The sequence below is a fragment of the Mytilus trossulus genome, chromosome 13 (assembly GCF_036588685.1).
Source record: "Mytilus trossulus isolate FHL-02 chromosome 13, PNRI_Mtr1.1.1.hap1, whole genome shotgun sequence".
In the NCBI taxonomy this organism is placed as follows: Eukaryota; Metazoa; Mollusca; class Bivalvia; order Mytilida; family Mytilidae; genus Mytilus; species Mytilus trossulus.
Window position 1 is genome coordinate 38165932 of NC_086385.1, and position 9646 is coordinate 38175577.

The 9646-nt window shown below is 31.1% G+C and overlaps 1 long non-coding RNA gene across 1 annotated transcript; it reads right to left on the reverse strand.

Moving 5' to 3' along the window:
* Nucleotides 1-1048: 1048 nt before the first annotated feature.
* On the reverse strand, nt 1049-6318 carry LOC134694695 (uncharacterized). Its single transcript, XR_010102586.1, has 5 exons — nt 6227-6318; nt 4712-4760; nt 3419-3444; nt 1935-1972; nt 1049-1164 (listed from the first exon to the last, which is right to left on the reverse strand). It is a non-coding gene; the product is annotated as an uncharacterized LOC134694695 (long non-coding RNA).
* Between the last annotated feature and the right edge of the window lie 3328 nt (nt 6319-9646).

Below are 9646 nucleotides of genomic sequence, written 5' to 3' on the forward strand. Positions count from 1 at the left end.
TTCTGTTTCTAGTGTTTGACATCTTTAAAGCTTTTCTCTTCTTTAAAAGTACTAAAAATATTGCATTGGTCATGTTGGTTAAAATTGTTTTGAAACCATTGAAACCTGACTCTTCCGGTATTTAATTTAAGAATGTATACGATTATATAGTGCGTTATTTTAATTTCATAAGTGGTACCAATTTCTAATTATTTATCAAAGGTACCAGGAATATAATTAAGTACGCCAGACGCGCGTTTCGTCTACTCAAGACTCATCAGTGACACTCATATCAAAATATTTATAAAGTCAAACAAGTACAAAGTTGAAGAGCATTGCGGATCCAAAATTCCAAAAAGTTGTTCCAAATGTGACTAAGGTAATCTAAGCAAGACATATTTATAATCACTGTGTTTTCCCCACTAAATTTGTTTTAAAACTAACTACAACAGATACAGTCAATCAAGTAATTTAATTTATAGCTAATTTACGAATATATTCTTTAATATTAATGACTTATAATGTCCTTCCGAAGCACAGTAGCGTGATATGGAAAATTACTGCTAGAACCTACATGTATAGCGCACGTGTCCTTTGTCAAAGAAATGTACAACGTCGTCAAAGGTAAAATAGCGATAAACAGATTATCATCAATCAACTCGTTTCTTTTCTCACATTCGACTTACCGGCTCAAGTGAGACAACCAATCTCATTGACATAGCCAACAACCATCTATAATTATTGCTGATTTCGTCAAAGAGAGGTGACAGATATTAAAGGAACATTCAAACTTATCAGTCAAAAACAAACTGCAATGCCATGATGGCAGAAAAAGGGAAAAGACCGAGAATAGAGAAAACTAAAAACTGACAAAGACAAATCCTACCAAAAAATTAGCTGTAATCGTATTGTGTAGCAGAATATTTTCTAATATTATTAAGTTAACACAATAAAAATTCAAATATCGCGAAAGTGTTCAAATATTAAGAATGAACATCATTTCTTTTTCTAATTTCAATCATATATAAACAATCCACTACACTTTTCTTTGGTGTCTTGCTGTCCTTCTTATGACTTTAATGAATGCTCAATTTCTGTATACATTGTTATGTTGTCTATTCCTCGAATTCCGGTTTGTCTTGATGTAAGCGGCTCCGTCAACACCTCCACATAATTCAATCCATCCTATAAAACAAAATTAATATTAAATATCTCTAATGAAACGCATTATATTCAATTGAAATCAATACATCCTTTAACAATAAATGAAATGCATACTTTAGTTATCGGCTATTTCATATAGGTGATAAGAAGTATTAAAAATGTATATACATATGCACAGTCACAACCTAAGATTAGAATGTGTGTTGTGCAGATTCATTAAATAAGTAACGAACTGTACTTGACAAACTATTCAGGTTAATTATTTCTTTTCTTTTATGGGGAAACACAAATTACGGACGTTCTCAAGATTTTCTGTACACTATGTTTTTAATGATTATTCGTCATATACAATTTGTTAACCTACATGGACAAGATATTTTACGAATTCTATGTTCTTATTTTGTCTGAATATTTGACAAGTAGGGATGAGTTATCTTTGCTGAGGTTTTTATATAACAATCACGTACAATATTTCATATACCAGAGTTTTATCCTTTACAAACAGAAACACATTTTTAGTTTATGAATTTAAAACGGACGGATGAAGTTAAAATCTTATTTCTGTGTACAATAGACAGCGATTAAATCCATGTTGTAGGAAGTAGACCTTTTCATTTTAAAAGCAAACATGGAGAAGAAATTTAACAGCAGTTGGTAACAGCATGTACCCATGATAGTTCCTGTATGCAAGTTTTCATCGTGTATCTTTGTTTCACTTGCAGTTACAGGACTTATGTTTCTTATTCAAAAAGAAAAAACTCAATAATTTTAAAAACATATACTTTGCTTACGGATTGCTCAGCTGGTTCATCCATGGTATCAGACTGATCTAAAATAATAGAAATAATTTACAATTCGTCAATGTTCGATTCAAACTTTCTTTTTTTTTAAATAAATAGATTATGTCAAAGAAACTGTTCACAACTGTACACCTGAACCTATCTACGAAAATAAACTCACCACAGATACCAGAATTAAAATTTTGTATTTTCGCCATACGTGCGTTTCGTTTACAAAAACAACACTCATCAGTGAAGCTCTAGTCAAAATGGGGAATAGCAAAATAAAGTACGTAATTGAAGAGCATTGTAGATAAAGGTCTTCGATAAAGGGGAGATAATTCAATTCAATTTGCAAAACGACCGTCGTTTATTATTCTGGTTAGTTTAAGAAACTATCCTTACACAGTTGGGAAAATGGAGAGAACAAAATAAGATTTTTTTTTAATAAGGGTAAATACAATTTATCTTGTTTATGACAGTTCTTGTCCATTCATTTTTGATGCGTTTTGTTATTTGATTTTGCCATGTGATTATGGACTTTCCGAATTGATTTTCCTCTAGGTTCAGTATTTTTGTGATTTTACTTTTTTCTTGACCTACTCTAAGACAAGTATATTTTACAAAGTTAACGATTTTGTGTATTCCATTGCCTTAATCTAAATTCTGTTTTATTCAATTTGCAGTGTTGTCCTCAGATCTCACCAAATATTTGTTAAAAGAGGGACGAAAGATACCAAAGGAACAGTCAAACTCATAAATCTAAAACAAACTGACAACGCCATGGTTAAAAATGAAAAGGACAAACAGAAAACAATAGTAAACATGACACAACATAGAAAGCTAAAGAATAAACAACACGAACCCCACCAAAAACTAGGGGTGATCTCAGGTGCTCCAGAAGGGTAAGCAGATCCTGCTCATCATGTGGCACCCGTCGTGTTGCTTATGTGATCACAATTCCGGTAAATAGTTTAATTCGGTAGGTCACATTCATGAAAGGGAAGGGGATTGTAGTTACGACATAAGGAACATATCTGATATCATTTGTTAAACGGTTATTCCATAACGGTCAACCAACTCTTGATGGCGTCCGTAAAGGTTACGAAGGGATGATTTCAACTTCACCATATGGAACTCTTTGTTAACATTCGTTCACATTCGTCTAAAAAAATTTGCAAGGAAATTTTAGACATTTAATGAAGACGGGAGTTGATTTGATTAAATTTTGACATTTTGTTTGATGCGTCTCGTGTTAAACAACTCATACATCCCATGGTACTTATTGGACTACAAGTAAATGTGACAATGCAGTTAGGGCTTTTCTAATTGTACGGTGACCTATAGTTGTTAATTTCTGTGTCATTTTGGTCTCTTGTGGAGAGTTGTCTCATTGGCAATCATGCCACATCTTCTTTTTTATATGATATAAAGCTTTGCAAAATGACGTTGCTAAAGATTACACAAAAATGTAAACAAGTATGTTTAATATTTACCTCTAGTATCTTCAGCTAAAATAGTCCTGAAAAACATTTGTTTTTATTTCTATTAGACAATGCTTTCGTATTGTATAAATGTAATTTTTGTGTCGACTTTTGTTGACTTATTCAATTTTTTGCAACCATTGATGCTTCACATATTACTGTAGCATTTCAGAGATACTTTAAACATTTCAAATATGATTCGAATACCCATTGGTAGAGTCATGGGTATTCATAAATATAATATGTGCAACAAAAACGCAAAGGTGTATGTCTTTTCGACCGTGTTTAAGGGTCCCCTAGGAAATATTCAATATACCTTATACCTAAAAAAATGAATATGCGCATAAATGCTGTTAAATCAATGGTTGCAAATAATAAAATTGAACTCCGCAATTCGAAACATGCACATATGAACAAAAGTTATCATGAGTTAGTATTTATATTAACCCTTAAACCATGACGAGTGTTAACTGAGGACAATAGGAGCAGTATCTGCCTACACTATCGAAACCCTAAGTTTACACCAATATTGATGTTGCTCAGTCCTTTCATTTTTTAGACATGACATTGTCAGAGGGTGTCAGACCTCTGAGTTGGATTGTCTTCGTCGTATTTTTCTCTTCTATTTTGCACTAAACAGATACTATGATTCACATTAAATGGGCTCTCTAAAAATGTTATAAACTACAAGGAGACATATTTAACTATGTAGACAATCACATGTTGATATGCCAGTCATTCGTTTATCTCTAGTTGCTTTCTGTCTATCATAATTTAATGTTATATGTTTTTACCAGATTGTGGGGTTTTTTTCCGTTGTATTTGATTTGTTGTTCGGTTAGACTTTGACTCTATCTGCATTAACATATTAAATAAAAGTACAGCGGTCACCATAGACATCTCATGTTTACTGTTATACAAACAAGTATGTTACACAGCTTTTATCACTTATGAGAATGAATAGGTCAAACAAGAAAAACTTCCGTTATGAATTTCATTTTTCAAGTTTTTATTTCTTTCGATTTGTTTTTTCTTTCTTTTGAATTTCGAGACATCGGGGTCAATTTACATCAATTTTACATCGACGGGACTTAAGAACTACCTCGACTTAACCGAGAATTCCAATCATCCATCTTCGACTTATCAGAGGTTAAAATGCATTGATCAAACTGGAATTATGACGGGACCGAGAAATTACTTCGACACATCCGAGTTTTCGACACAACGAGGTTCGACTGTATATGTATGTTCGCTGTAAGACTTTTTGCGTAAGTTATTTGAATAATTTTGAAAATGAAACTTTACCTTTCTGCATCTCCTCTGAATGACACAACGAAGAATTTCATTCCCCTACCTACAAACATTTTGACAATATTAGACATTTTGTTACCTTTTCATAGCATGGACACAATTATTGTTGAAAAGTAAAATGATATTTGAAGCATTTCATTGCAGTACTGGCAATTTGTCATGGGCATGCAACTGTATTATCTCTTCAAAGGTACATAATTTACCAAATGTTTGCCTTTTTGGTTGAAATGTTTAGTTTGATTGGATGTATCAGTCAGCGTTTTCAAAACATAAGCTATGATGATATGACGTCACACAAAAATATGTCTTGTTTAGTATCTCTTCGCTAGTATATTTTACTTTATGCATACAATAGGATAAAAAGAGACAAGTTTAATTGTTTTAAGCAGACTTGAAAATTGATTTAAAAAATCGATCGTCTTACGTTTAAAATTATTAGAATTTTTATTTTTTTATTTTTCTTCTTCTCAATTTTTTATATATGACACTTTTATAGTTATCAAAGATACCAGGATTATAACTTTGTACGCCAGACGCGCTTTTCGTCTACATAAGACACACCAGTGACGCTCATATCAAAATATTGCCAACTTAGCCAAACAAGTAAAAAGTTGAAGAGCATTGATGATCCAAAATTCCAAAACATTGTGCCAAATACGGCCATATATAGCATTTTTGTTATTTCTCTTACCTAAAGTTCCCCACTTTCTCCGAACAATTAATCCAAGAAGAGCCATTACTATTACAAGCAGAAAAACCACCACCAATGTTATCGTTAATTCAGAGTTAGGTTTTGAATGTTTTTGGTTTACTGGTACTACAATAGATATATACACTTTTTCAACTAAATAAGACAAATTTAAAAAAAAGATTTAATAGATCGTCAAATACTTAATAAGTACATGAGATGTACATTCAATTATAATACGTCAAAAGATTGCATACAAGTGTTCAAAAATACCAGACAGATTTTGAATAAAAGTGTAATCGAGTTTCAAATACTGAATTATTTCATGACGAGTATATTGAATTAAAAATCCTATGTAAGATTTGATGCCAGCAATCGTATCGCACTCCAATTCAATATAATATCTTATTTCGATATAAAATATATCAGGTATCGTATGACTGAACGTGCTATTCATGTTACTTATTAATAATTGCATGAATATCAGTGTCTCAATTTTATAGCAAAAGTAAACGGAAGTTTCTAATTCACCTTAATATTACATGGCTATAGCATAGAAATGTAAGCAAAAGAATTTACTGCTTCTTGTCATATATTTTTGAAAAGAAAAAGCGTAATATTAACTTATCCAAGATACCAGGATTAAAATGTTATACTTGCCCCCAGATGCACGTTTTTACTATAAAAAAAAAAGCCTCATCAGTGTTCGCTTGCTAATTTCAACTTGACGTGCCTTAGCTTTTTGTTAAACTATTGGTGATTTCACATAAATACTTATATTAATATCGTGCTAACCTGATAATTGGTTCAAATGTACTTACATTGAGAACTGGTTTCTTTGACATTAACTTGAATGGCTGGTGCATTTCCTAAATCCCTTCCTCTTTCATACCAGATTGTAGTAGATGCAACACCTTCATCTTGAAAGAAAAGAAATAAATGTGTAATCACAATAACCGAGCATTGTCTACTTTGTATCACACATTTATAACTATCAAGTGTCAGCTATGTAATAATTTGGTACTCGTAGAAAATCATAACACTCTCTCTTTCTTATCTCTTAAAAAACCCTATAAACAAATTTGCATTCAACGTCCAATGTTCAATGAGGAGATAGAAGGGAAGCAGTACACACAGTATTTTTCCAGATTTTTAACGTATATCCTTGTTGATCTTTATTTTTATTTATTTTTCAGCACTCATACAATATCTTTTTTTTTGTATCACATTTTATCTATCTCAGACAAATATTAAAAAAAGCACAATCGAAATATTTCAAATTTTTCAAACTGTCTTCCTAAAAAAATATAACGCTGTCCACTTTAGCATTCTCACAAATGAAGTAAAAGCAATTAAACCGTTTTTAGAATCGACAACCCTAGCTGCTTATAAACTATTTCATCGTTCCAAAGCTTACAAAATGATTAGAAGGTTTCTATAATACGAAAAGATTCGAACATCTCTATATAAAAATCCCGAATTCAAATGTTAAAATAAAACATTCTATAAAAAAATTGCCATTGAAGTGGAAATTAGTGTTAAAGTTTTGTACAATAAGTATTATTTGTAAAATGAAGCATCCTCAAATTGAATAACGATTTTAAGTGTTATACATACCTACTAGTGTAACGGTATACTTAGTTTCATTGAATGTTCCGTTATCATGGTCATTGAAACATCTACAAATGTAAAGCCCGGTATTCTATTTTTGAAAATTGAAAATAGTCAAGTCATAGTTTCCATTATTTGCCTGCACGGAATATTTAGACATGCTCAGTATCGGGTTTTTGAGATGATTTGAAAAATAAAGCAATGTTTGTCCGTTTGTAAAATTGCTAAAATCTGGTCCTAGCCAACTTCTCATAACACTGGAGCTCACACATTTCAATATTACTCGTTCTTCTCTTTGAACTCTGATTGTGACTATACCATTGACAATGCCTGCGATTAATGAAGATACGAAAACAAATGTCACTTCAATTGATTCTTATGATAAGTAAATTCAAGTTGACGATAAAATAAATAGAAAACATGATGAATATGCTGGAACAAATGTGAATTTTTTTTAATTTCATCATTATTAATTTACAGTGATTTCATTCTTTATATCGTTTGTGTAACTCACTATCACTGCTGTCGGACTTGTAGAGGCCACATATTACCATTTGACATAATATTAACGATATGATCAAAATACATGATGTGCATATCTATAATGAGAAAACAATGCAAACGGGACATCAAAAGTTTGAGTAACTGTATAAACTGTTGGAAAATAAATCGTATTTTGTTTGTCATAAAACAGAATATTAGGGTATTATCTCTTCTACAAGGATTCAATCTTGGATTATATCCCCATTTTAAAATCACGGCTGCGATTGTATGGAATAAAGATAAAAAGAAATGCTACAGACAAAATAGATAACTACATTAATTAATTAAACAAATAAGTTGGAAAAGAAATCAAATTAAACATTCTTTAAGTTTGAGAGTGCAAAAAGGGATAATCAAAATCATGATAACGTTTATGAAAAAAGAATAATAATCTTGTGGTTAACCTATTGCATATTGAAAAATGGAAATAACATTTGTAAAATGTGTAATTCCTCGTTCTTTTAATTTGATTTTATTTATATATTACCTGTAATGATTTGTGAATGAAATGTGATTGCCATCAACATTAGTACTGCTGACATTTTCAAACACTATCCACTATGCCTATAGTAAATATATTCAATAAATATATTTTGCTACTTGTGATCAATGCATGCATCCCAATTTGAATTTAATATAAAACAAAAAAGTTATATAATTCATTGGTTAATAACTTACTGCTTCTTGTTCGGTTTTTATTCAATAAGGAACTTTCATTATGGTTTTAACCTTTCCTATATATTTCAGGATATTTCCCCAAATGCTGTTACTTTGACATTTCAGTGTTCCATGCGGTGCTTTTTGCGTTTCATGGTTTCCTGTTGTTTATTCGTGAAGTAAAAGTTTTTCTATTAAAGTGTTTATAAGAAAATATTAGGATCTTTTCTTTAGAGATATAACCGTGTATCATCAGTACACCGGATATAGGTACTAACCAAGCGGACATGATCGATTTTGACCTTACACGGTACAATTTCTTTGTTTTGCTTTATCAATATTCAATGTACATTTAAAATTCCTTCTCCCAAATAATTTTTGCATCGATTTTTTCCTATTTATAAAACAACTTTGATATTCTAATGATAAACAGTTAACTTGTACATGCTCAAATAGTTGTGAATATCAACACCAAATTTCAATTTTGATACAGTTGTTGAGACATTTACATGTTTTATCTGAAAGAAACCTAATACAGGGCAAAAAGTAACAGTTACCATTCATAAACCTACCTGTGAAAAACTTATTCCTTGAAACATTTTGGGTAATAAACGAGTATGAAAATTTTGCTTTTGTGTACGGTGTACAACAACATAACTATGCACCGTACATAAGGATTTATGTGGTCAGCTAAACACCGTACACAACGCTTCTTTAGGGATTAAAATATCGAAAAATAACATATGCATGAAAGATTTCAAAGCCAACTATTGAAACAGCTATACTTATTACACACACACACATTGACCTTCTATCAGGAAAAGAGTTTCAATGAATATAGAATTATATCGAATGAGAATAGGGCCAATTTTTTTTATTTGGGAAAAAAGGAGACATCTCTTATCATCAACCTACGACCAAATTATTTCTTAAAACAGCGATTATGTTAAGATTGAAGTACACATTAATATTATGTGAACAAAACAGAGATTTTTGTTACCTTGTAAGATTAAAATCGCTCACGCCCGCTTGGTTAGTACCTATATCCGCTGTACGATGATACACGGTGGATATTGCAGTTGCAAGTAATTTGTATAATAATTAATTACCTTTTATACCGATAAGACCATCTGCGTACATGAATATTGCCCATTTATTTCTTTTGTTGTGCAAATCGAAATTAAAGGTTTACGACCAGCAACCATAGTATGCAAAAAACACATTTTGCAATTCCAAGTAAAAAAAAAGTATAGAAACAAAAAGAAGCAATATATATGGAAGGAGATAAAAAAAGATTAAAAACATATAATTAATAGTATCCGCATCTCACGAGACATCCACAGCGAGTAGGATATACAAACCACAAACCTGAGAATTTGCTATAAAATGTTTCTAATAGAAAAAAGATAGCGTTTCTGATAATTTTTGCT